This window comes from Peromyscus californicus, unplaced genomic scaffold (genome assembly GCF_007827085.1).
Source record: "Peromyscus californicus insignis strain IS unplaced genomic scaffold, ASM782708v3 Scaffold_4__1_contigs__length_199733344, whole genome shotgun sequence".
Lineage (NCBI taxonomy): Eukaryota > Metazoa > Chordata > Mammalia > Rodentia > Cricetidae > Peromyscus > Peromyscus californicus.
In genome coordinates, this window is record NW_026294562.1 from 122,298,212 (window position 1) to 122,324,890 (window position 26,679).

At 45.4% G+C, this 26,679-nt stretch overlaps 1 pseudogene; it reads right to left on the reverse strand.

Moving 5' to 3' along the window:
- Positions 1 to 23,090: 23,090 nt before the first annotated feature.
- On the reverse strand, positions 23,091 to 25,734 carry LOC128094844 (cullin-4B-like; annotated as a pseudogene).
- Between the last annotated feature and the right edge of the window lie 945 nt (positions 25,735 to 26,679).

A 26,679-nucleotide genomic window follows, 5' to 3' on the forward strand; every position in this document is an offset into this window, starting at 1 on the left:
TCAGTGACGTAGGCACGGCCATGTTCGACCCTAACTGGAAGGAGCGTGGAAAACCTGCGCGTGATTGGTCGAGGGTGTGACTGTGGGCGGGGCGCTGAAGTCCGGGGAGAAACTTAGTCCTCATTGGCCTGAGCCTTCTTTTTAAAATTTAAAGAGGCGGTACTTCGGGGGCGTGTGCGGGTCGGAGGCGGGGCGTGTTTCCTGGGACCCTGGAGCCTGGGTGGTGCCCTGCAAGGGGTTTGGCGAGTCGCGTTTGCCTTAGACTACTCTTAAGTCTTTTAGGGAACGGATTCCGATGACGGAGGCTTGAATTTTTTCCGTAAAGCTGACCTTCATAATCCCCACGCTCGGGAGGCGGAGGTAGGAGGATCGCGGGTTCCAGGTCAGCCGGGGCTGCTTAGCTAGGCCACTGGAGCAGGTAGCACAGCGGAAGGACTGTGGATATTGTGAAGGACAGGAAGGCAGGGAAGGGTTTCCGGGAAGGAAGGGAAGTGACAGGATTCGTGTTTTGAGAAGAGCACTCGGGGTCCTGGGTGGAAAAATCAGAAGACACAGGAGTCTGCAGGACATCTGGGGGGCTGTTTTACAGAGTACCTAAGCTAGTTCATTGGGTGCAGAAAAATTATACTATATTATACTATATTCCCAGAGCCCGCCTTTTAAAAAAACATCTTACCCCTCATCCATTCAATAGCTGTCAGTGTCACTTCAGATCCTGGGATTCAGTGCTAACAAGATCAAGAGGCAAATCACCTCTATTTCTGTAAATACGTTTTGAACGAGATTGTTGTTCTTGAAAATGTGTGCCTATGTCAATCACCTTTAGTTTTGTAAAGACAGCATGTACCTGGCTTGATATTTGGCTAAGCTAGCAAAATGATAAGTGTCGGTTTTGCCAGAGGTTAACATTGGAGAATGGGGAAAATTTGTTTGTTAGAGGGGAAAAACATGCTTGTTTTTGATGTATAAATAAAGACGGCTGGAGCTATTCAGGGCACGCCACTTGTGTGAAACTCATCTGGCAGTCGGACAGTTCATTTCTTCATGCCAGCGTGCCTTCCTAGTCTCAGGACCTGAATCCAGGCTGCGGCAGGACCACAGCAACATATGTTGGGGATACAGATTCAATACCTTTCTGTGTGTATTTTTTTTTTAAGATATGAGTCTGCGTGTATGCCTGAATGCCAGAAAAGGGCATCAGATCCCATTATAGATGGTTGTGAGTCACCACGTGGTTGCTGGAAATTGAACTCAGGACCTCCGAAAGAGCAGCCGGTGTTCTTAACCGCTGAGCCATTTCTCCAGCCCCTCTATATGTATTTTTTTATAGATTTATTTTATTATGTTTAATTATGAGTAGGTATGTATGTCTAGATATGGGTATGTTCACATGAGTGTAGGTGCCCGTGGACTGTAGAGGCTTCAGGTCCCCTGGACCTTGTGAGCTGTCTGACGTGGCTGCTGGGAATCGAACTCTGGTCCTCTAGAGAACAGCAAGTGCTCTTAACCACTGAGCCACCTCTCTAGCCCCTCTAATGTAACTGTGTTCTTAAGGGAAAACATCGAATAAATGTAGAGAATACTGGTCTACACTTTATGGCAGTGTCTTTGGACCAGGGTTCCTGTGGTGGGGATGGTGAACCGTGATTGTGTTAAGGATATATTCCAGATGTGGAGCTAACAGCAGTTACTGACAGATTGCAGGATATAATAGTAACTTCTAGGTTTAGGACCTGAAAGTTGAGTAGAAAGTAGAGAAGGAGTGAGGAAGTGAGGAAGCGGCAGAAGATCAGGCTCTAGTTAGGCAATGTGACGATTAGGATGCCAGCTGGACCCCTGTGTTGATTAACTTTGTCAAGTTGATGTGACCTAAAATCACCTGGGAGGGGTCTCGATGAAGGGTTGTCTACATTTGACTGGCCTGTGGGCCAGTCTTTGTGGAGGTATCTTAATGAGGGTAATGAATGTGGGAAGCCCCAGCCCATGGTGGGTAGCACCACTCCCTAGGCAGAGGGGCTTGACCTCTATGAGTGAAGAAATTGTGCTGAACGCAAGCAAGCGAGCATGCATGAATTCATTTCTCTCCGCTCCTGACTGTTGGCCGCTTTAAGTTTCCGCTGCCTTGATGTCTCCACCTGGAACTGTGAGCTAAGAATAAATCTTTTCACCCCCTGTGTTGCTTTTTGTCGGGATATTTTAATCACATCAACAGAAAGGAAGCGAGGGCAGTCCCCAAGTGGGGGAGTTTCAGGTGTGCTGTTAGATACGGAGCAGAGAAGTTGGGCCAAAGAGGTAACTTGGAAATGATGAGTACCTAGCTGCCATCCAAAGCCCTAGGCTAGATGAGCTTACCAAGGCGTCTCAGTGCCAGGTGGTGGTGGTGGCGGTGGTGGTGGTGGGGGTAACTGCCACCTGAGTTGTGGGTGTGAAGAATGGTAACTTAGGTACTTCCCAACTCAGAGAGAAGGCTGGCTTCACAATCACCGTGGCTAACTCAGACTTGCTGGCTGTGATGGCCAGGAAAATGCATCCTCAGTTGGCCTCCTTTCAAGGTAAATTGAAAATCGATGGTAACGGGCCTACAATGAAGTTACAAAGCTTTCAGCTTCAGTCAGGCAAAGCTAAGCTGTCAAGAGCTCCCTTGGGCAACTTCAGAAGCTCCAGAGGAGATATGGAGACCTGTAGATATCCATATCTCAGTGTCAGAACCTAGACTGACCCTTCCCGTCAGCAGTGGATGTGGACAATTGAGTTTTTTTTTAATGCCCCCCCAAAGGGAGTGGCACTACTAGGAGGTGTGGCTTTTTTTTTTAAGATTTATTTATTTATTATATATACAGTGTTCTGTCTGCATGTATGCCTGCAGGCCAGAAGAGGTCGCCAGATCTCATTACAGATGGTTATGAGCCACCATGTGGTTGCTGGGAATTGAACTCAGGACCTTTGGACTTGGCTCACTCTTTCTCAAGTAGAATTTCTGCAACAAAATTATCTACCAAACCTGCAGCCTAAGCATCAGGCAGGAGAAAGAATAAAAAGAGAAAGGAAGGCAGTTTCCTAGTAATTAACTCTGAATTATTCACAACCTTTTAGACACTATCCCCCTTCTGATGTAGAAGATTACATTTTCATTTCTCCCCCAAGTCCTAAATACCTTTGCTGCCAAAGCTGCATTTTTGGCTAACAGCCCTGGGAGCTCTCCTGGGAGCCATGGGTACCGGAGTTTGAGCCCAGGGCCAGGTGCATACTTGGCCAAACCTTCCCATGAGCCATTAACAGACTCATCCCCCTGACTCCCCGCCACATCCCTGGAACTCTCAAAGGAGCTGCTTAAAACTCCCATCCAGTGGTTCCCCACCAGGGCCTGCACATTGTGAGGGCTCCTGAAATCTCTGTAAGTGGCCTAGTTTCAACCAACCGAAGCAAAGAGGGAATGTATTGACCATAGTAACTAAACCTTGGGAAGGCTAAGACATGGCTGTCTCTGGGACAACGAAGCCAGGAACCGGGACAATCCGAACTCAGGACCTTTGGAAGAGCAAGCAGTGCTCTTAACCTCTGAGCCATCTCTCCAGCCCGACAGTTGAGTTTTTCTTGAGCTTGGAGGTGAACAGGGCCTGCCAGTCTAGTACTGCACACGACTGCGTGACAAACCACTGTTGCAACAATGGTTTGGGGCAAATTTGAATTTCAGAATCAAATTAGGAACAATAAAATCAGGGCTAGAGAGTAGGCTCTGTGGTTAAGAGCACTTGTTCTTGGAAAGGACCCGGGTTCGATTCCCAGCATCCACATGGAGGCTCCCCACCTCCTTGGGCACCAGGCATTCATGAGGTACACAGACGCACATGCAGGCCAAGCACTCATACACACAAAATAGTTAAATAATTTTTTTTAAAGGACGGTAGACTGAAAATAAATTGATTATTCTGATCCAGGGAGATGGCTCAGTGAGTATATGATGACCAGAGTTCAATCCCCAGAACCCACAAGAAGCCAGACGCAGTGGCTCTGAGCAATCCCAGCACTCCCACAACAAAATGGGAGGCAGCAACGACGGGGAAATCCCCTGGAAGCTTGAAGGGCTGCACAGCATGGTAGAGACAAGAGAGACCCTGCCTCGGCAAGGCGGAAGGGGAGAGCCAACTCCCCAAAGTTGATCTCTGACCTCCATACACCTGCCCACACTGGACCGTCACAGTGGAGAGGCCTTGGAGGCTGGGGCAGCTCAAAGCCTGGCAGCAGAAGCTGTGATAAGCTCACAGCTCACTGAATCAGAAAATAGTGCTTAGGTAGGAAGTGAGACCTTCAGAGGCCCACCCCTAGTGGCCTACCTTGTTCCACAATCTCCACACACAAAAAGCCACCACTGAACTGGAGACTGAGTGTTCAAACACGTGAGCCTGTGGTGGACACTTCATTTTCAAACCGTAACAAGCAGCGTCTTTCTCTTTGTGGCCTTAGTACCTAGCCGAATGCATATTCAGTAAATTACGTTAAAATAGTACCAAGAATTTCTTTCTCCCGTTAGAAATGCAGGCCGATACCATAGAGTACCACCAGGGGGCGACGGCAGCCCTCCAGCAAGGGCTCTGACTTCTGTTTCAAGCGGAATTGCTTGTCCTTAATTTGCTTATGAAAAGCAGAAACCAGAAGTTTATTGAGGTCCCGACACCCCCAAAAGACCTCGGGTGACTGAAAGACTACACCTGGGACACGTGAGTCCTTTTGGAGAAAGCTGCTTCCTTCTCTCCCCCATAAATAGAAATCAAGTATTTTTAACACCTAGTGGGACGGTCGGGATGGTGGGCACGCCTTATGGTGATTCTGCAAGGCAGGTGTTATTTTCCTCCTTCTACACATGAGGGAACTGAGTCTCAGATTAATTCTCACAGCTAGCAAGAGGACCCAGGCCTGAGCCTAGTCTACCAAAGTCCTCACTACTTCCCCCAAAAGTTTCGGACAATCTCCTCTCAACTCTCCATCTTCCCACTGCCACCCAGCCAGCACTGAGTGGGCGGTCAGTGCTCCCGAGGCTGGCAGCAGATACTATACAGGGAAGTTGTGCCTTATCCCTCCTGACTGTACACCCAGCAAGCCTGTGACATATGCCTGTCTCCACCTTTCCTTAACAGGAGCATTATTCACTCTGCCTTTGAGAGCTGGGTAGTCAGGGGCCAGGACTGTGTAACTTGCAGATACCTGTGCAAAATAAAGTACCAACCCTTATTTTTTTTTAAATGGGGAGAGGGGTCGTGAAGAGATTGCTTAGCACTTAAAGAGTACTTGCTGATCTTCCAAAGGACACAGGTTTGAATCCAAGCATTTACATGGCAGCTCACAATTGTAACTCCAGTCCCAGGGGATCTGATGCTCTCTTCTGGCCTCCTCAGGCACCTGCACACATGTGGTGCACAGACATACATGCAGACAAAACACCCATACGTATAGAAATTAATAAAAATTTATTTTCAGTTGAGTGAAAGGTGGCTTAGTGGTTGAGAGTACTTTTTGCTCTTGCAGAGGACCCAGGTTTGGTTCCCAGCACCCACATGGTGGTTCAAACCATCCATAACGCCAGTTCCAAGAGATTTGATGCCCTCTTCTAACCTCCACAGACAAATACACACTTGCAAGCCAAGTATTCGTACACATAAAAATAAAATGAGTCTAAAATTTTTTTGTTTTTTTTTTTCCAGACAGGGTTTCTCTATGTAGCCTTGGATATCCTGGAACTCACTCTGTAGACCAGGCTGGCCTCAGACTCACAGAGATCCACCTTCTCTGCCTCCTGAGTGCTAGGATCAAAGGTGTGCACCACCACCTGGCTTCTGAATTTTTTTTTAAATTAAGAATTCAAGCCAGGAGGTGGTGGCACACATCTATGAGTTTGAGGTCAGCCTGGTCTACAGAGTGTGAGTTCTGGACAGGTAGGACTCATGATTGAGTCCTATTATTGGTACTTGTGAAGTGGGGAGTGTGGAGGGGCCCCAAAACAGATTGACCACATAGCTGCCATGATAGGTTTAGGGGCGCAGACACAGCTTCTGTGACAGGCTTACTGGCAGGCAACACCCAGATCCAGGAGAAGCCTTAAGCTGATGCCGCCCAGGGAAGGGGAAATACCTGGCATTCCTAACATTCCCTATACCCCAAGACAATTGTCAGCCATTCGGGGTCCTGAACCCTGGAAATCCCTCACCCCAACCTCTGCTATGATAAAAACCCCACCCCACCTGAGCTCAGGGCTCTCTGCTCTCACCACTGGGACAGACAGACAGAGAAACCAAGCCCCGGAGCTTGAAGATAAAGGCTCTTTGTTTTTACGTGCAGGATTCGGTCTCCATGATGCTCTTTTGGGGGTCCCCGCAATCTGGGCATCACAGAAGGAGAGTACCAGCTCCCAAAAGTCATCCTTTGACTGTCATACATGAATCATGGTACACACAAATGCACAAACCCACATACGCAAAATAAATAAATGTAAAAGCAATTTTAAAATGATAAATTAAAAATAAAAATTATTTCAAGCTAGATGTGGTCATTTGAATAAAAATGGCCCCCATAGGTCCATAAGGATTGGCACTATTAGAAAGTGTGGCCTTGTTGGAGTAGCTGTGGCTTTGTTGGAGGAACTGCATTACTGGGGTGGGGCTTTGAGGTCTCAGATGCTCAAGCCAGGCTCACTGTGGCACTCTCTTCTTCCTGCCTGTAGATCCAGATGTAGAACTCTCAGCTCCTCCAGCACCATGTCTGCCTGAATGCCACCACGCTTCCCACTGTGAACCTCAGAACTGTTAGCCAGCCCCAGTGAAATGTTTTCCTTTATAAGAATTGCTGTGGAGACACATGCCTTTAATCCTAGCACTCAGGAGGCAGAGAGTTCAAGACCAGCCTGGTCTACAGAGTGAATTCCAGGACAGCCAGGATTACACAGAGAAACCCTGTCTCGAAAAAAAAAACCAAAAGCCAAGATAGATAGATAGATAGATAGATAGACCCTAAGACACTAGGCGAAGGGACTCTGGCCAGCTTGACTGTGGCAGGCATGGTTCTGGTAGGCCTTGCCCTTCTCATTCCCTCTGCCTTGGTAAAAACCATTAGATTTCATCCCTAAGGCTAGCCACCAAGGTCTGTCGCCTTGTTTGGCCACTTTCTCCTCCTGAGGTTGACCACCAAAATACAGCAATCAGAAAACCCCTATGGCTCACCTAATTAACACACCCAATTAAAATTAAACACCTCATCCTAACACAGGGTTTCCCCCTTTACCTTATAAACTGCCATCTGCCTATGTGCCATGCCTGTCTCCACTATCCAGAGGCAGACCTTTGTCCCTTCTGGACAAATACCCCTGGGCCCTTTCCCTGGTCCCCTTCCCCTCTCCCTCATCCCCTCTCTCTCTTACCACCACATCCTGGCCCATATCTAACACAGACCTCCCCTTTTTCTCCTCTTAAAAATGACACCTGCGGCCGAGCGGTGGTGGTGGTGGTGGTGGTGGTGGTGGTGGTGGTGGTGGTGTGGTGGTGGCACACACCATTAATCCCAGCATTCGAGGCAGAACCAGGCGGATCTCTGTGAGTATGAGGCCAGCCTGGTCTACAAATTGAGTTCCAGGACAGGCTCCAAAGCTAAACAGAGAAACCCTGTCTCGAAAAACAAACAAACAAAACAAAACAAAATGACACCTGCAAGATCATTTGCTGCTGTTTTTCTGAGTCAGAAAGCAGCCACTTTAAATTTTCTTCCCTGCTTAATAAAGGATCTCTGTGAAAACAGGTCTTTGGGTGTGGCTTGTGCCTAATCTAGGGTCTGGGAAGAAGCCCCCACCGTTTATGGGGTGGATGTCTTCTTCACTAGGCATCATGATTCATACCTAGAATCCCAGCACATGGAAGGCAAAAGTAGGAATTTATGCCAGCTCAGGCTACAGAGTGAGACCCTGTCTTAAAACCTCAATAATAATAATAATAATAATAAATACAATAAAACTTAAGAATTTAAAAGTGGCACCATCAGATTGTTTAACTAAACCCAGGTCCCTTCTAAGCATTCAGTCTCGAGGTTGGAGGGGCTGAAGAGATGGTTCAGCAGAAAATGTACAGAAGGTTCTGTTCCCAGCACCCACATCAAGTCGCTTACAAATGCCTGTGACTCCAGCCCCAAGAGATCCCACGCCCTCTTCTGGTCTTTGTGTGCACTGCACTCATATGCAGGAATCCACCCATAAATGTGAAAACTAAAACTAAAAATTAAAATTAAAAAGAGGATGTTGGATTAGAGCAATAGTTCTTAACCCTGGCTACATGTTAGAGATCCTTGAGGACTTTAGATGATAATCCAGAGCTATCCTACCCCCACAGATTCTAACCCAGTGGGGTTGGGGACATTACCTCTGAATAGAACATTATCTCTCCTTCTGAAACTGGTTTCTACATGAAAGAGGCATGGATGAAAATGCCCCCCTCTGCTGAAAAAGCCACCCAGTTGGGGTCATGGGGGACTCTGGCTGAGCAGGGAGCTTTGAGGTCTCCCGTGGGAGGAGGTCCGCTGTGTGAGATGTTCAACTGGGCAGATACAGACAATATGTGTCCTAGTGGGTCCTGGAAAAGGGCAGGTCTTCTGGGAACACTTTCACTCTGTGGGAGCCACTTGTCCAAGCGCCCACTCAGCCCAGCAGCTCAGTTCTGTAGTGCTGCCTGGCTTCATTTAACCATCGTTTGTGGCAGGATTTCTGGGCATGAGTAGAAAACAGCTTTCCCAACCCAGTTCTCACTGGCCTAAGCTGAGCCATGGTCAGGAAGCAAAGAGAAAGCATTCTAGTTTTTTGGGTTTTTTTTTGGGGGGGGGGTGCGGTGTTCTGCTTGTTTGTTTTTAAGAGAGTGTCTCTCCATTATGGAACTTCTTTTTTGTTATTGTTGTTTTGTTTGTTTGTTTTTCGAGACTGACTTTCTCTATGTAACAGCCTTGGCTTTCCTGGAACTCACTCTGTAGACCAGGCTGGCCTCGAACTCAGAGATCCGTCTGCCTCTGCCTCCCGAGTGATGGGATCGAAGGTGTGCGCCACCACAGCTGGCTGAGAAACTGCATTTAATGAACACCTTCCGAATGCAGGGCGTCAAGGACAAGAGCATTCATATTTAATTCTCAAAAAAAAAAAAAAAAAAACCTTCAGAGTATTTTTTAAATCCCTCAGAAAGATTAAGTACCTTGCTGAACGTCTCATAGCTGACTGAAGGCATTCCCACTTCAGGGGGTGTGTGTGGCGGGGTGTGGTTTAGAGATGCCGTGAAGGTGGGATGGAGGACATTCCTGCAAGCTAAAGGCCTGAGACTTTTCCCTTTTCTCAATCCCGCCCCCTCAGACTCCAGCAATGCTCACTGGACAAAACCTGTCTTCTACAGGCTGGTGTGGTCCCAGACACCTGTGGGCCCGGCCCTCCCTTTTCTGGCCAGGGGAGCGAACTGTGACTGAAGGCAACGAGGCATGGCCCAGTCCCGCCTTATCAGGACCGCGCAGAGCCTGGAAACCCCTCGTATGAGGTGACTGTAGGCATGGCTTGGAACACTGTGTCTGTTGACAGGAGTGGAGATTCAGGGGCTAAAGGTAGGGGCCTTGCGGAGGCATCTCCTTCTGGAGTCCACCGTGAGAGCGGCCAGAGCAGATGGGCAACATGGGACGCCTGAGCAGAGCTGAAAGTTCTTATGAGGCCAGACCCCTCTGAAGCCGTTGACACCGCAGAGCGCCCACCCTGGTTCTCGTCAGCCCCTGGTCCTTCCGGATAGAGGACAACTTTACTCCAGAGGAAGGGGCTGAAATTCCTCTTGACACACTTGCGAGGGTTATAAAGGATCAGGAAATGAGTGAGCTCCTGGGTGCAGGAAAGGAATGCATACCTCAGATAGCTGGAGGATGGGCAAAATTGAAACCTTCCCTAATGGGCTATGGCCAGAGCCTGGGACGGGCGGAGCAAATCCCGGGGCATCCCAGTGTGGTGTTGCGGTCCTACTCCCTAGGAATCCATGCCTCCCCTTTCAGGAGTAAATCCCGGCAGCTTCCCACCCTTGAGTAGAGCCCAGCCAGGGAGGGCTAAGCAGCAGGAGGGCCCTAAGACCTGATTGCCATCCCCTGAATCCCACCCCGCCAGGTTGTTTGGGAGCAGGGGCTGGGAAATCCCTTTTAAACTCACTCTTCCAAAGCATAAACAAGGCAAACTGGGGGGGGGGGGGGGGGTAACTCAGTTTATAGAGTGCTTGTCTAGCTGGCAAGAAAGCATTGGGTTCAAATTGTCCCAGCCCTTCTGATGGGCTCTCTAGAACCACAAACAGGTGTCTGTAATGGTGGAGACAGGAGAATCAGGAGTTCAAAGCCATTCCTAGGTATGTAGTGAGTTCAAGGCCAGCTTGAATCCCAAAACACGAATATATATTCACATTGGGCAACCACCATATCATACATCTCATTAACTACTTCAGCATTCCATATCACAGCTTCATCTTAGAAACTATGTGCTAGACACACACACACACACACACACACACACACACACACACACAGATAAAACTATGACATGGAAGGTCAAAGCAATTCTAGACATGAACAGAGGTTGGTGGTTGTGCAACAGTGTGAATGTAGTTATTGCCACTGAAGTGAAAAATACCCTTAAAATGATTAAAAGTGTAAACTTTACGTTATATATTTTTATTGCAATTTCAAGAATATGGTACTGATTGCTTTTCTCAGTGGCAGAGCACCTGCCTAGAATGCCTGAGGCCCCGAGCATAATTCCCTGAACTTGGAAAGTTTGAGAAAGGAGCAAGGAGCGGAGGAGAGGACAGGGTGGGGGAGGAAGAGAAGGACATGCAGTACCACAGGGAGGTGGCTTGGGGATCTTGGGGGGACTGGTGGGGATCCCTGAAAACCTAAAAGAGGAAGTGTAAAGGAAGGTGCTTCCAGCCGAAAGGAGGCTCCCAGGAGAATGTGGGCTCTGGCCAGGTCTGGATGCAGCCGGGGCATGGGGAAATCGTCTTCTCCAAGCCCCTGGCTGGGACTCCGACTCCCCTCTCCTTCTCTAGCTTGGATAGTTAAGTCATATTTGGACAGGGTCCTTTAAGAAGTGCTACCCAGAACCAGAAAAATAAGGAGGCAAAATTTAGACCAAAATGAAGATCTCAAAATAAGACTTAGAGGTTCTCTCTAATCAGAGATAGCATCTACATTAAAAAAAATTTAACATTTTTACTTGAATTCAAAAATACATGTTGTAGCTACTATTTTCCAGCTAAAGACTTCATGCCAAAACTAGTGTAAGTGATGTTTTATTATAGGAAAGTCATTTTAATGTCTGCTTAATGACTTTCAAAATGCCAATCGTTCTATTTTATTTTATTTTAGTGTGTGTGTGTGTGTGTGTGTGTGTGTGTGTGTAGGTGTCCATTCCTACCAATAACTTTTAAGACCATGAAGTAATAAATAAATGCTATTATATAAAAGTTCAGATACTTCTGTTATAAATAAAATAATGGCTATAATTCTTCTGTTGACATTTTGATACATGTATCTGTATATATAGCATTTTATTTAAAAAGGGGGGGCAGGGAGCTAAAGAGATGGCTCAGTGGTTAAGAGTACTGGCTATTCTTCTATTCCAGATAACCCAGATTCTATTCCCAGCATCCACATGGTGGCTCACAACCATCTGTAACTCCAGTTCCCGGGGATCCAACACTTTTCTGGCCTCCATGGGCACCAGGCACACACGTATATGCCGGCAAAAACACCCATACAGATAGTATAAAAATTAAAAATATGGTCATAGTATGCCTGCTAGTTTATACTTGGAATTTTTAGTTTAAAAACATTATGGGCCAGGCGCTGTGGCTCATAGCTGTAATCCTAGCAATTAAGAAACAGAGACAGGAAGGTTGCCACCAGTTTGAGGCCTACTTGGGCTATTCAGTAAGTTTCAGGCTAGCCCAGGCTACAGAGTGACGCTTGTCTCAAAAAAAAAAAAAAAATTGCTATGATGAAGCCGGGCTTACTGGTTCATGTATGCAGTCCAGTACTCAGAAGGCTGAGGCAGGAGAATGGCCATGAGTTACAAGTTGGACTAGCCTAGACTGTAATATGCCTTGTCTCACATCAAAACAAAGCAAAAAAATTATGGGTAAATTTACATACAAATAACAATTCCACATTACCAGACTTTAAAAAGCGGTGGGGGCGGAGGGGGAGGAGTGCTAGTGGATCTCTGTGAGTTCGAAGCCAGCCTGGTCTACAAAGAGAGTTCCAGGACAGCAGGGCTGTTACACAGAAACCCTGTCTCGAAAAACAAAAACAAACAAACAAAAAACAAGAAGGAAGAAAGGAAGGAAGAAAGGAAGGAAGGAGGGAGGGAGGGGGGGCAGGAGGGAGGACGGGAGGAAGCTGAGTGTGGTGGTGCACGCCTTACTCTGGAGGCAGAGACAGGTGGATTTCTGTAAATTTGAGGCTAGCCTGGTCTACACAGCTAGTTCCAGGACAGTCAGGGATACTTAGAGAGACCAGAGCCAGACAGCCAGACAGCCAGACAGCCAGACAGGCTGCTTGGAGATAAATATCTCCTGGTACAAAATCAGGTAGCAGGCCCAGGTGTGACTGCCTCAGCCGCCTCCATGTTCACCCTGAACTTCACCCTCTTTCCCTTCCCATCCTCCCAGCTTTTGTGCCCTTCTGCCCACTCTGACTTGCCGAGGCAGGCAGGTCTCTGTGAGTTCCAGGCCAGCCTGGTCTACATAGCAAGTTCCAGGAGAGCCACAACTACCTCCATAGTGAGACCGTGTCTCAAAAAACAGGCGGGTATGTAGCTCAGTGAGAGAATGTTGCCTAGCATGCACCAGGCCCCCTAGGTTCAGTCTCCAGCACTGCCCAGAAAAAATAGAACATTCTGTTTGTTGTTCAGCTTTCTTTTCCGTTGTTTGCTTTTTTTTCTTTTTTTCTTTTTTTTTTTTTTTGGTTTTTCTGAGACAGGGTTTCTCTGTGTAGCTTTGCGCCTTTCCTGGATCTCGCTCTGTAGACCAGGCTGGCCTCGAACTCACAGAGCTCTGCCTGCCTCTGCCTCCCGAGTGCTGGGATTAAAGGTGTGCGCCACCACCGCCTGGCTTTTTTTTTTTTTTTTTTTTTAAGAGAAAGAGGACTGTCTCATGTAACCCAGGCTACCTTATTCCCTATTGAATGAAAAAATGAAATAAAAGGAGGAGGACACGACTACTTCTAGAGTATGGAGAAGATGTTTTATTGTAGTTATAAGGGAGAAAGCAGGCAGATTGGAGAGTCCAGGCCAAACATGCTGATCGACTAAACCAGACCATGAGAGGAGAGAGGGGAGGGAGAGCAAGAGAGGATCCACCAATCAAGAGAGGCAGGCAGGGCCAAGAGACCAATTTAACCAAAATGGCTGAGTTATCTAGGGATCAGCCTCTGGGAGGGAAGCGGAAGTCCAGCTCCTGGGAGGGAGAGGTTTCAGGTAGGGAGCAGGTGAGAAGTGCTGGGAGGAGCCACAGGGACTGAGTGAGACTTGTTCTGGGTTTGAGATCAGCCATTCCAGCCTTTTGTTGATGATAAGGGGCTAAGTAATCTCTTCTGTAACTACTTCTGGCTGAAATTGGGGCATCATCATTGGGGTCCAGGAAGGCTGGAATGATGGGCAGAGGACAGGTAGAGCAGAATGCAGGCTGGGAGACATCTGTTTTGCATGCTGCCCAGGTTTTGAGGAGCTACCTGGGGTTAGTGAAGTTGTAGGCTGCTTTGGAGCAGTCTAGGATGCAGGACCACTTGGGGCTAGCTGCTTTGTAGTTGTCTAGGATACAGATTCCAAAAGAATACCTGGTGCTGGTAAGTTGTAGATAGTCTTGGAGCAGCTGAAGTTGACTTGAAACTTGATGGGACAGATAGACTAGGGAGAAAAGGTAAAGTTAAGGAGTTCAGGGGAAGTTTTAAAAATTATTTGGTTTTGTTTGTTTGTTTGTTTTTTTGTTTGTTTGTTTGTTTGGTTTTTTGAGACAGGGTTTCTCTGTGTAGCTTTGCGCCTTTCCTGGGACTCACTTGGTAGCCCAGGCTGGCCTCGAACTCACAGAGATCCGCCTGGCTCTGCCTCCCGAGTGCTGGGATTAAAGGCATGCGCCACCACGCCCGGCTTATTTGTTTTTATTCTATGTGTATTGGTGTCTTTGCCATGAGTGTTGGGGCCCCTGGAACTGGAATTACAGGCAGTTATGAGCTACTATGTGGGTGCTGGGAATTGAACCTAGGTCCTCTGGAAGAGCAATCAGTGCTCTTAACCACTGAGCCATCTCTCCAGCCCCTAGAGGAAAATTTTTATCTTGGGTGTACATTAGAAACTTTTAGGCCCATGGTCCCGGTAGTTGGGTGAGGGGAGTCCCAAGACCACAGGAGAAAGAGAAAGAGATCCACCCCACCCTTAGGAACACTTATCTGGATTCCATTGACCTGCAAGAGGAGGTCCTAAGTCGACTCCCTGAAGCTTTACATGGATTTTTTTAAAAGTTTATAGAAAGAGATAAAAGTTATAGGTATATTAGCATTACCAGTATTCATATTCTGTACTGAAATCCACATTGTAGATGTAGAAAAACAGACTCACACCTTTGAGCCGTAGTAAAAGCTTAGGGACTCAAAGAAAGTATTCTGGGCTAAAAGCAGTAATGCTCTTTCCTCTGTCTAGAGGGCTGGATAGATAGATTGGACAGAGATGTTTTCAGCACAACGAGAAGCATTTTTAATTCTGAATTTAGAAGACAACCAGAGGAAATTCAAAATTTGTAACTTTGATAAGAGTAGCAGTACTTTACCAGGGCTGGATTAATAGCTTATCAAAACTCCGTTAATTAATGTTAAAACTCTGAACTTTTGGAGTCTTAGTGTAACAAGAGCATAGAGAGGGAAAGAAATATGAAACATTTTTAAACATTGTTGGAGAATATATTTTAAGATATGTTACATTTGTTTATGCTCTGAAACATTTGTTTAATGATGCAAAGATGTGTTGCATTCTTTTATGTTGCATTTGTTTAACTCTGTGAGGCTGTGTTACTGTGCCTGTCTAAAACACTTGATGGTCTAATAAAGAGCTGAACAGCCAAAAGTGAGGCAGGAGAAAGGATAGGCGGGACTGTCAGGCAGAGAGAATAAATAGGAGAGATCTGGAAAGAAGAAAGAGCACGAGAGGGGGACTGGAGAGATGGCTCAGTGGTTAAGAACACTGACGGTACACAGAGAACCCCGTTTCAATTCCCAGCATCCACATGGTGGCTCACAACTGTGTGTGGCTCCAGTGGGGGACCCAACATTCTCACATAGATATGCATGCAGGCAAAACACCAGTGCACATAAAATAAAAATAAATAAATTATTTTTAAAAAAGGAAGAGCAAGAGAACAAGGAACGAGAAAAGAAAGGGTCAGCCAAGCAAGCAAGCCATGGAGTAGGTATACAGAGGTAAGAAAAGGAAAAGGCCCAGAGGCAAAAGGTAGATTGGAAAAGCTGGCAAGAAACAAGCCAAGTTAAGACCGGGCATTTATAATTAAAAATAAGTCTCCGTGTGTGCATTTATTTGGGAGCTGGGTGGCAGGCCCCCCAAAAGAGTCAAAAAGCCAGAAAAGAATAAAAAAAACTAACAACAAAACCTGTCTTGTGAGTTTATCTCTTTCAAAGTGAAGTCTGTCAACAAGGTAAGCTGTGTCTGCCTTTCTCAGCAGGAGACCTAGTAGCTCTAGAAAGATGGCCTGATTTTATAAAATAACCAGAACAGGCAGCCGCAGCCTTGCTGGGAGGAGATGGCTTGCTTGCTGTTGTTAACATAAAACTACAGTTAGTCACCAATATCATCGGATCTGAGAAGGATGAATTTTAGCAGTAAGTTTAATCCAAATGACCTATATATCAATTAGGATGACAGACTTAATGCAGCCTGTACAGTGACTCTAGGCTCCTAGATGGTCTAGATGACTTCGCTGCTGACAGACTGTCTTTGGCTGCCACAGAGGACAGCACCGCATCTTCAGCTGCTGCACAGGACAGCGTGGTCCTTCAGCTGCCAGATCCAGAGGGTCTCAGAGTTTTCCTGAGGAGAAGGAACTTGGGAAAACTGACCTGCCATGGCCAGGCAGAGTAGGGCAATAAATCCAAAAGTGTCCACAGTTTGGGCAGGACTCTGGTGGCAGGCGATGCATGGGGCAGCTTTTCCCAATCCAGGTGGAGTCATGGGTGCCCCGTTATCCTCTTTGGAGACTTCGGGGTTGCTGCTAGGATCTGGAAGATTTTTTATTAAACATTTTAAATTCCATATTCAGCAGATCTCTGAAGAGTTTGAAGATCATTATCTATTAAGTATACCTGATTTTAGACAAAACTTTTTTTTTTGGTTATTGACTTTAGACTTAACCTTGAAAGCATACTAATAAAGTTAGGAAAAACAAAGAGGCCAGACATATATTTTCAAGTCAGTTGCTGTTAACCTGAGTAGACCTTTATAACCTTAGGAATTTATAAACCTTGATGATATTTAATCATAAAAATCCATCCTAATCCAAAATATTTTGGAGGCCTGTTGCTGTCTCTGTAGTCTAAAAAGGAGGTACAATGATAAGCAGTAGGACTAAAAAGTTTTATAATTGTTACTTTAGTTGCTTTATACCACGTGGTCATCTTAACCAAGATGGTGATGAAGTTACATATCATGTACCCCTTAACCTTAGAAAAGATGGCTACTAGTCACATGGTTGCTTCCAGCCTGAGGAAGTCATCAGCCAAGGTGGAGGCAAGTCACAGAGTTGCTATTTAAAACATCTATTTTTCTAGTAGATATATTTTTTAAATAAGAGTTGAGGCCGGGCGGTGGTGGCGCACGCCTTTAATCCCAGCACTCGGGAGGCAGAGCCAGGCAGATCTCTGTGAGTTCGAGGCCAGCCTGGGCTACCAAGTGAGTTCCAGGAGAGGCGCAAAGCTACACAGAGAAACCCTGTCTCAAAAAACCAAAAAAAAAAAAAAAAGAGTTGAATCCTAGCTATACACACACACACACACACACACACACACACACACACATATATACTTTAAACAAGTGAATCACATACAATATGCTGTAGCAAACTAAGATTACTTATGTAAAGACTTTTAACTATAAGCCTTATGTTATAAATGTTAAGCTTTTTGTTACAAATTTTACAGATATTTTTAACCACACCCAATGAATTTACAAATCCTGAGATAGTGAGTGTCTACATAAGTCTTAGAAGATTTCTTGAGAGCAGAGCTCCAGGAAATTGTAGCAATAAGGGACTTTTGGGAGTGTAGAGCAGGTGAGGTTTAGCTATCAGAGACTTGGAATCATTTGTTGGTGCAATGGCAGAGGTTGTTATGGTGTGAGAGAATTTAGAAGTCAAGTGTGCCATTTTGTGGCCATTTGCTGTGTACTGAGGCCACGCCGTTTGTAGTACGACAGTGAGACTTTAATAAAACCTCAGAGTCGAGGAAGGAATTGGGTCTGAGGAGAAAAGGAGTAAGTGCCAAGGAATGAACTCTGCCATAGGGAGACTTCCAATCAGCTCCAAGAGGGAGCGGAGAGGCAGGGAACAGCGTAGCTCTGAGGGATGAGGAGGAACAAGCCGGAACTCCACCCGAGGGAGGGTTCCAATGTCATAGAGGCCGGCCATGAGGCAGGGAGAAGCTATAGGCCTAGGAAGTAGAGTTGCCCTCATGGTGAGGCCCCTGTGTGCAAAGCAGAGAGATAGCCATGTGGTGGGCGCCCCGCAGGGTGTAGCAAGCTCCAGGAGCCAGAGAGAGGACACTTACTGAACAGGCAAGGAGAGACGGATGGTTAGAGCAGATGGAGGGAAGAAAGGGCCCAAGAGGCAGACTCTAGAACTGGAATCAAATATGGTAGGTCTCAGAAGCCAGCAGAAACAAGTGACCCATACATCTCTTAGAAGAGTCGAATCTGCAGCTTGGTTCAGAAAGGCTAAGTCCCTTGGAAGGGAACTCATAAGTGCCAACCCCAGGGTTTAAGCACCAGATAAATGAAAAAAAAAAAAAAAAATTAAAGGGGGAGGACATGACGACTAACCCTGGAGTATGGAGAAGACTTTCATTGGAGCTCTAAGGGGGAAAGCAGGCAGAGGGGGGAGTTCAGGCTGAACATGGCTGCCAAACTAAACCAGACCACGAGAGGGGAGAGGGGAGGGAGAGCAAAAGAGGAGCCACCAACCAAGAGAGGTGGCCTGGGCCTAGAGATTGGCAGTAGCCAGAATGTCTGAGTTATGTAAAAATCAGGCTTGGGGAGGGAAGCAGAAGCCCACCCCCTGAGAGAAAGAGGTTTAGGGTAGGGGTGGGGTGAGAAGTGTTGGGAGGAGCCACAGGTGCTGAGTGAGACTCGTCCTGGGTTTGAGACCTAACATCTATGTGACCAAAGCTGGCATCTGACCCAGAATCCTCCTTCAAAGACCCAAGGGCAGGAATCTCAGGTGTGTGCTGTAACACCCAGCTAGCATATTCTAGAAAATTCCTAACTGTGGCCTGAGCAGGAGCCACTGGTCACCACCACCACTGAATGCTCCCTGGATCATCTCTTGGGGAGTTCTCTGCCATTAACAGGTCCCCCACTCTCCCTCTCTCCCTTCCTTTCCCTCCTCCCAATTTCCCCCCTTCCCTCTCCCTGCCTCCCTCCCTCCCTCCCTTTCTCATTCAGGAAGTAAGCATTTCAGAATAGGCTCCAGATGCCTAGGTGCTTCCTAAGAAAGCACCCCAAAGTTCAGTAGCTCCAAGAAAAGCTGAGGACTGGTTTTGCTGACAGATCTTCCATGTGGCCAGGTTTCGTTCAATGAGACCAGGGCTCATCTCTGCTCCACAAGGCATCGGGCTTGACCTGGCCACAGGCTCCTCATGACCATCCACTGGATTTTTTTATTTCCGTTATTTATGTACAAAAGTGACCTGACTCTTGTTCAGATCCACTTGGTCCGTGTGGAGATGGACACACTGAATCACAAGTCTGCCTTTGTCAGGTGTGCGTCTTTCTCCAGCTCCACGTTCAGTGACGTCGTCTTGAAAGCTTGTCATCAGCCATGATGGCAACATTCACGGCAAATGCTATGAATCAAGTCTTGGTTTCTTGTTTTATTGATTGGCTGATTGGCTAGGTTGAGTGACGGCAAAATATTAATCATTCAAATTCAGTTTAAAATTGTGCTGTCTGTAACCATGACATGATGAATAGCAATGCATGTATGGTGAAATGTTCTCCTGGTTGAAAATTGCTCTCTGACTCAGTGAAGGTGTGTCTTCCATGATTAACTAATGAAGCTCCAATCTGTTCTATTGTTTCTTTTCCTCTTCCTCCCTAACATAAAAGTGTCAACCAAAATTGAAGATGAGTAACCAAGGGTTGGCTACAGGTACAAGAGCTGGGCAATAAATAAATAAAAGTATATTGATGGCCGGGCGGTGGTGGCGCACGCCTTTAATCCCAGCACTCGGGAGGCAGAGCCAGGCGGATCTCTGTGAGTTCGAGGCCAGCCTGGTCTCCAAAGCGAGTACCAGGAAAGGCGCAAAGCTACACAGAGAAACCCTGTCTCGAAAAACCAAAAAAAAAAAAAAAAAAAAAAAAAAAAAAAAAAAAAAAGTATATTGACAATAATCAGTCTTCCATATAGGCTACTGTATGTTTTTATTATTATTTGCAAATGTCAAATCTTTATATCTGTAAGATTGATGTGTGTACACATATTTTCCTCATGTCACTGGGTAGATCCATTCACTCAAGGCATCCATCAAAATGCAAGTTCAAGGTCTCCAGTATTCTGTAAAATCCTTAGATGACTAGCTGGATATGGGGCTGCTTTACTGGATGACTCACTTCTGTGTCAGTTCAGTGATAAATTTAAAAAAGTAGTTTTTCCAGATGGATGTGGTGGTACATACCTTATAACACCCTGGAGGCAGAGGCAGGAGGACCTCTGTGAGTTCAAGACCATTGTGGTCTGCATAGAGAGTTCCAGGCCAGCCACGGATACATAGTGACACCCTTTCTCAAAAAGAAAGAAAGAAAGAAAGAAAAATAAAAAGAAAAGAAAGAAAAGAAAAAGGCTAGAGAGATGGCTTGGCGGGGAGGTGTTTGGTGTATTTCCTGCTGTTCCAAAAGCCCTGAGTTAAGTTCCCAGCACCCATATCAGCTGACTCACATCTGCCTGTAACTCCAGCTCTAGGGTACCCACACATGTACCATATTGCCGGTGGCCGTGTCAGAGGAGCAGCAGGCAGCAATTGAAGCTCAAGGTGTCAGCCCACTAGGAGAAAACTCCCTGATGAGTGAATCTCGGATAGGCAAGGCCCCGAGATCACAGACCCCAGAATGTCTTTTGCTTCTGCTGTGCATTTACATGTTTGCTGCTGCCATCTTTCTCTGGTGTCTGGCATGGCGTAAATGGTGTGGGGAGATCCCCACTGCCTGTAATATAGTGTGTTTATCTCATGGAAACATCCCGTTCTACTGGGCATTTTTACCTGTGGATTATTATGAAGATGACTTCTTCCTAAGCCATACTGTCTCACTGATAATAATAATGTTAATTTATACAGAGTTTTGATGGATAAAAATAAATACAAGGAAGTGTCACACAGCTGGAACACATGAGTCTCTATTGAGAAGCTTTATAGACTGTGGCTTAGGTTAACAATTAAGAAAAACAGTTGAGTCCCAGTAGCTCAGCTAGCTTAAATTCTTTTCATCTTAATGTTGGGAGATGTGTTCACAGGTTTCAGAGTGCATAATAGCTGAAATAAAACTTTGAAAATAACTTAAAGTTAGACTAAGATGTTTTTGTCAAATAGCTTTGAGGTGAAAAACCCAAGAAGATAATCTGAAGCTTTAGAAAAGCACATAGTTGAATGCAGAACTCTTTAAGGTAAGGGAACAAGAACAAAGCAGCTCAATTATCATTAGCTGACACACTTTTCTTGCTGGGATTGGTTGATGACCAAAGGTGATGATTAATTCCTTATACCCATTTCTGCCCTCAATCTCCTGATATAAAAAACTATTGATAGCCGGGCGGTGGTGGCGCACGCCTTTAATCCCAGCACTCGGGAGGCAGAGGCAGGCGGATCTCTGTGAGTTCGAGGCCAGCCCGGGCTACCAAGTGAGTCCCAGGAAAGGCGCAAAGCTACACAGAGAAACCCTGTCTCGAAAAAACCAAAAAAAAAAAAAAAAAAAAAAAAAAAAAAACTATTGATGAGTGGGTATGTATCCTAAAGATTTAAAGTAGAGCTGACTGATTCTTTTTCATATAGGTTTGTGATTCCTTTAGGATTCCTTATAAGATTACCTTTCAAGATAAGTAATAAAGTGGTTGGCCCTTTCTTTGTAGCTGCAAAGTGCAGCCTGCCAGTAAAAGACCTGACTGAGAAGAACACCTTGCTTGCCCACGCAGTTAATCTATAACAGGTTGCTTGGGTGTGAATGTATGTGGGTTCTTGGGATAATTTGTTTTTCACCTGTAATACGTAAAATGTTTGATCGTGTAAGGGATATGGAAAACATGTTGTTTTTTACTGTTTGTTTTATATTTGTAGTAATCATTCACTTGAAAAACAGAATGTTACCACATTGTAATTTTTATATTGCCTGAAAGATTTTGCTGGGGTATAGAAGCTGTAAGAAAAAGAATAAAGATAAAGTTAAAATGGGCTAGAAGGAAAACATCATCAAGAATGAAAGTTAGAAGGAGAACATCAAGAATGAGAGAAGGAAATCACCAGGAAAATAAAGAATAGAAAATGCAAAAGAAGAATAAAGAAAAGGTCTGAAGGAAACCATCAAGAGTGTGTGTGTGTCTTTTTCCCTAACCCTCTTTGATAGAAAAGTCTTAGTATGCGGCGACCAGTGGATTCTTTTCGAGCCCTGCACTCCTGGAGGCTGATCCTCCAGGCTGCAATAGCATACATACACACACATATACATATAAATTAAAGAATATTAAAATATAACACACACTTTACAGGGCAGGAGAGATGAGTTAGAGGTTAAGAGCACTTTTTGCTCTCCCTAAGGACCAGAGTTTGGTTCTCAGTCTACAATGGGCTCTGTAACTCCAGCTTAGAGGATCCCTTTTCTGGCCTCCAAGGGCTCTTGAACACATATGACATATGTTCATGTAAACACACATAAAAATTTAAAAATAAATCACATATATGCATACACACATTTTGCTTAATGTTTCATTTAGCAATTCAACATTTAGCTTTTTTTTTAAAATAGAAGTTTTATTGGAGAGAATAGAACCAGCACATATACAGGGGGGAAAAAGCACAAAATTCAACTGCTACAGAACAACTGAAATCCACAATTATCCAGTGTAGCTTGCCATTACTTTTCAGTTTCTTAACCAGCTTTCCTTAATAGTGTGGCTAGTTTTTCAGCTGAAACAGCACCAAGTTTTCAAAGAATTAAGAACTTCAGGGAAGGACCCACTCTCAAGATAATGAAAGTGCTATCAAGAGCCTCTTAGCAGGAACAACTCTACTAAATATTCCTTAGAGTAACTCGTGAGTGTAATAGTCTCTAGATCCCAGAGACCAGCAGGGATGGGTTAGAATGGATGCCAATGATGCAGTAAACAAAACAGCTACATTTTCTTCTCAGGAGAGCTCCTATAAGGAAACCAGGGAAAGCTGGGGAAAAAAAAAAAAAACAAAAAAACACCACAAAATACCACAGGAGTCCACATAGCTATTTCCATTACACTGCTTCCTTTGGACACTGGAAGTGGAGAAGAAGTCAAATAATAGCCAGGCGGTGGTGATGCACACCTTTAATCCCAGCACTCGGGAGGCAGAGGCAGGCGGATCTCTGTGAGTTTCAGGCCAGCCTGCCCTACAAAATCGAGTTCCAGGATAACCAGGGCTACACAGAGAAACCCTGTATCAAAAAACCAAAATTTTTTTAAAAAGTCAAATAATATGAGACTCAACAAGTTAGGTTTACCCATTGGCTACAGCAAACGACAACACGTTTCAAGGCCAACGTCCTTTGTGATTTAGTTGTACTGACTTGGGTTTTCTTTATCCCTTTGTCCCAGTCAATTAGGGGTTCTCTTCTTTAGATCAGCTGGTTTTTCTGCAAATCTCAGCTGACTGTGGACTTCTGAACCCAGAAGTCTGTGACCAAGCCTTTTTCTCATCTTTATAATTCAGGCAGTCACATCATCAGTTTGGGACTGTCTATCCTGAGTGCTCTGTAGCGCTTCTTCTTCACTATCTCTTTCATTTGGATTTGATCTTTATCCTGCACAGTCTGTGTTTGAAGTCGCCTTTGCAAATGAGTTTGTCACCATCCTCAATATCTTTGCCTCTTGGGTTTTTAGCCAGAACTCTATCTTTGCCATGGGCTAGCAACTGCAGTGTTCTTAATCCTCCATCTTCTGTCCCGGCAGTGGGCATGGTCTCTTCCAAACTGACTCCTCCCCTTCATTAAACCTCAGCAGCACTTGGGTTTGAAAAAAGAGACCTCTTTAAATTCAGAAGCATACAACGTTCCAAGGTCAACTGCTGCTGTGTTTGCCTAAGTAAAATATCTTCAAATTTTCCTGAAGGTTTACTGTGCAAATGGACACATATGTTGGCCAGTAGTGATAGACCCACAACACACCCCCACGGTTGTGCATGTCTGGCGGACCTAGACACTTCCGCCTAGCCAGTTCCGGGTCAAAATAGCCATTTCTGGGCCAAGGCGTCTCGCATGACCAGGACCCTGTCGCTTTGCATGGTTGCGTAAGAGCGCGCAACGCAACCATGTGATCTGCGCATGCATGGAGTAGCCACATCCCTGTGTACGCATGCGCCACCCCCCGCCTTTATAAGCCGGCTCCATATTCCCAGCTTCCTCCTTCTTCTTCTTCTCCACACACGTGTCTCTTCCACAGGCCTGAGCACTTGTCTGTCCTTTTCTCTCATCTTAATAAAACTCTTGTTAGTGGATTCTGTCGTGTTTCGTGACATTTCCTCGCAGGGTAAGAGTGCTGCTAAATAACTAACAACTAGTCCATTGTAAAGATATTCACAGTTAGTTTGATATTGCCAGGTATATTCTGGTTCTGCACATACTGCTTGAATTGAATCATGGTGTCTTGAGAAAGCTCTGTGTCTTTAAGCATCCTTTCGAGCAGGCTGGTGAAAGCTCCGTACCCATGTTTCAGTTTGGACAGCATCTCTCTCTCAGCATCTGCAGATGCACTCTTGGCAACTAACAGGCATTTGGTTAACTCTTTCTTATAGAAAGCCTCAAAAACGTCTTTTCCATAGATACATCTAAAAACGATCATCATTTTACCCAACATCTTCCCAAGGTGTGGCTTCTCTGTTGTCTGCACTAAGTTTTGAATCCACACACTTCGCTCTCAGTGCAGCTGTTCTATTTGTTCTTTTACTAATGAATGTTTCAAATTATTCTTTCATAGCTTTGATAAAGTTTTTGTTTTTCAGAAAGCAGGTATCAGTTATATGGTAAAGTTCATCTTTAAAATGCAACAATTCTTTTTTTTTTTTTTTTTTCCAAGACTGTGTTTCTCTGTGTAACCCTGGCTTTCCTGGAACTCTCTTGGTAGACCAGGCTGGACTTGAACTCATAGAAATCCACCTGCCTCCAAGTGCTGGGATTAAAGGCGTGCAACTGAAGAGCTGATAAAGGGAAGATAAATCTTGAATTCTGTTTAAGGTTATTTAACACTTTCTGAAGAATTGTTGTTAAGTGTTCACCTAGAAGTTGCTTCTCAACAGAAGCAGTTAGTGACTCCTGGGTGGTCTGATGTAAGGAAGAAGTCTGTCTGTCCACTCCTAGGCATTTATTAACATCTCTAAGATACACAGGAGCCTCTCTTTCTTACATTAACTTCTGACCTTCAGCTGCATAAAGCCAGTTAGTTTCTTCCAAAAATCACTGTTCAGAAGAGTCTTGGTAAATTTGCAAGTCAGACAGCATGCTTAAAGGCTTCTGAAGTAAAGCTCTGTTGACTGTTTTGCCATCCCTCTCTCTCTCAAACAAGAGTAGGATGCCATCAATTGTTTTCCTCTTGACATTTTTGATCACTTCTAATATGAACCCTAAATAACTCCAGTCCTATGTCCCAAATGCCTCCATTCAGTAGCACTGGCTTCTGAAGAATGTAAATTCTATTCACAAACAAACAAAATGCCCCTGATCATTATCATTTTCCTATAGTGGTTTTTGCCAGCATCTATCAACCATTGTTAGAAAAAGAACACAAACCAATGAATCCTCTACGAACTGATGAATCTGTTTTGATGTGATCTTCACAGCTCTGTCTCAGCTGCTCATACGAGTTTACAGAAATCTTGTAAGAATGAAGATTTTCTACAGTCAGGTTGTGTTCTTCTAAATTGCACTTAATTGAAGTACTATTCTGAATAGCTCCTGCCATATCTTTTAGCTTTTATCGTGTGTCATCTCTATAGTGTTAGGCTTACCTTTAGAATTCCTGATCACTTGTTAGCAGAGTCAGGCTTGCTACTAGCGAAGCTAGAGACCGTGGTAGAAGATTTAGCCAGGCCGTTTGCATGGTGCACCAGAGAATTAATAATACTCTTACTTTTAAGTTGCTGCTTCTGTGAGGTTGCAGCAGTTGGGGAAGATGAGGAAGATGAGGAGCAAGATTCTTTAGCCATTTTCCTATCAAACCCTACCAACTCCAGGATGTCTTCAAATGCAACTCTTCTACATGGGTAGGTAGCTGGAAGTGGCCACTGGAGCCCTGCCTGAGGCAGAGGATGAGGTTGAAACGGACACCGACTCTCTAGGTTGTGGAGGGTGGAAGAGGAAAGAATGGAATCAGAGTTCTCTCTAGTTACTGCTGCTCCTGCTGCCACTATCAACGTTCTCTTCTTAGCAGAGTTCGGAGGACTGGTGCTGATTCTACCATCAGTGGCAGAAGTACCTGGGAAGACACTTTTCATAGCTCCCAGATCCTGAGACCCCCAGGTCCACCAGATTTGAGGTGCAGAGGAACATTCAGCTTTCTTATTAAGAACCTCTCATCTAGTCCAGTTTTCCAGGGACCACTGGCTCTGAGGGGCTTGACTAAACTTTAGGGGCCAGGGACTCACTTACTAATTATATGTTCCCAAGGATACAGACTCACCACTCCAGTACGTGCAGGTTAGAGGACAGTGCCCTGTTGCGCCACTGACTTCTCATGAGGCATGTTTAGACTGAGGGTGAGGTCTGGGGCGGCACCATTGTTCCAAGCATCTTCTCTTATTTTATTATGTTTTCATTCTGGGACTGTGGCTTGGGTGTGAATAGCAGTAACAACTACGATGGCAATGAGACGGTTGTTCTGGCAATCCCCTCGTCCCGATTGTTTGATCAGAACAACCCACAGAAAAAGATTCATTCATTTACTCAGCATCCCTGGCGGACCACGAAGGGGCTGGGTCTTGTCTCAGTCTCCTCCAGTGGCCATGACAAAATACCACCAACTGACTGGCTTAAATGACACCTGTGAACTTCTTACAGTAGGTGTCAGCCTGTCCGGTTCCCGGTGAGGACTCTCCTCCTTGACTGCCAGACAGACACCACAGTAGTGTTTGGCCTCCCACAATAGAGGGGGA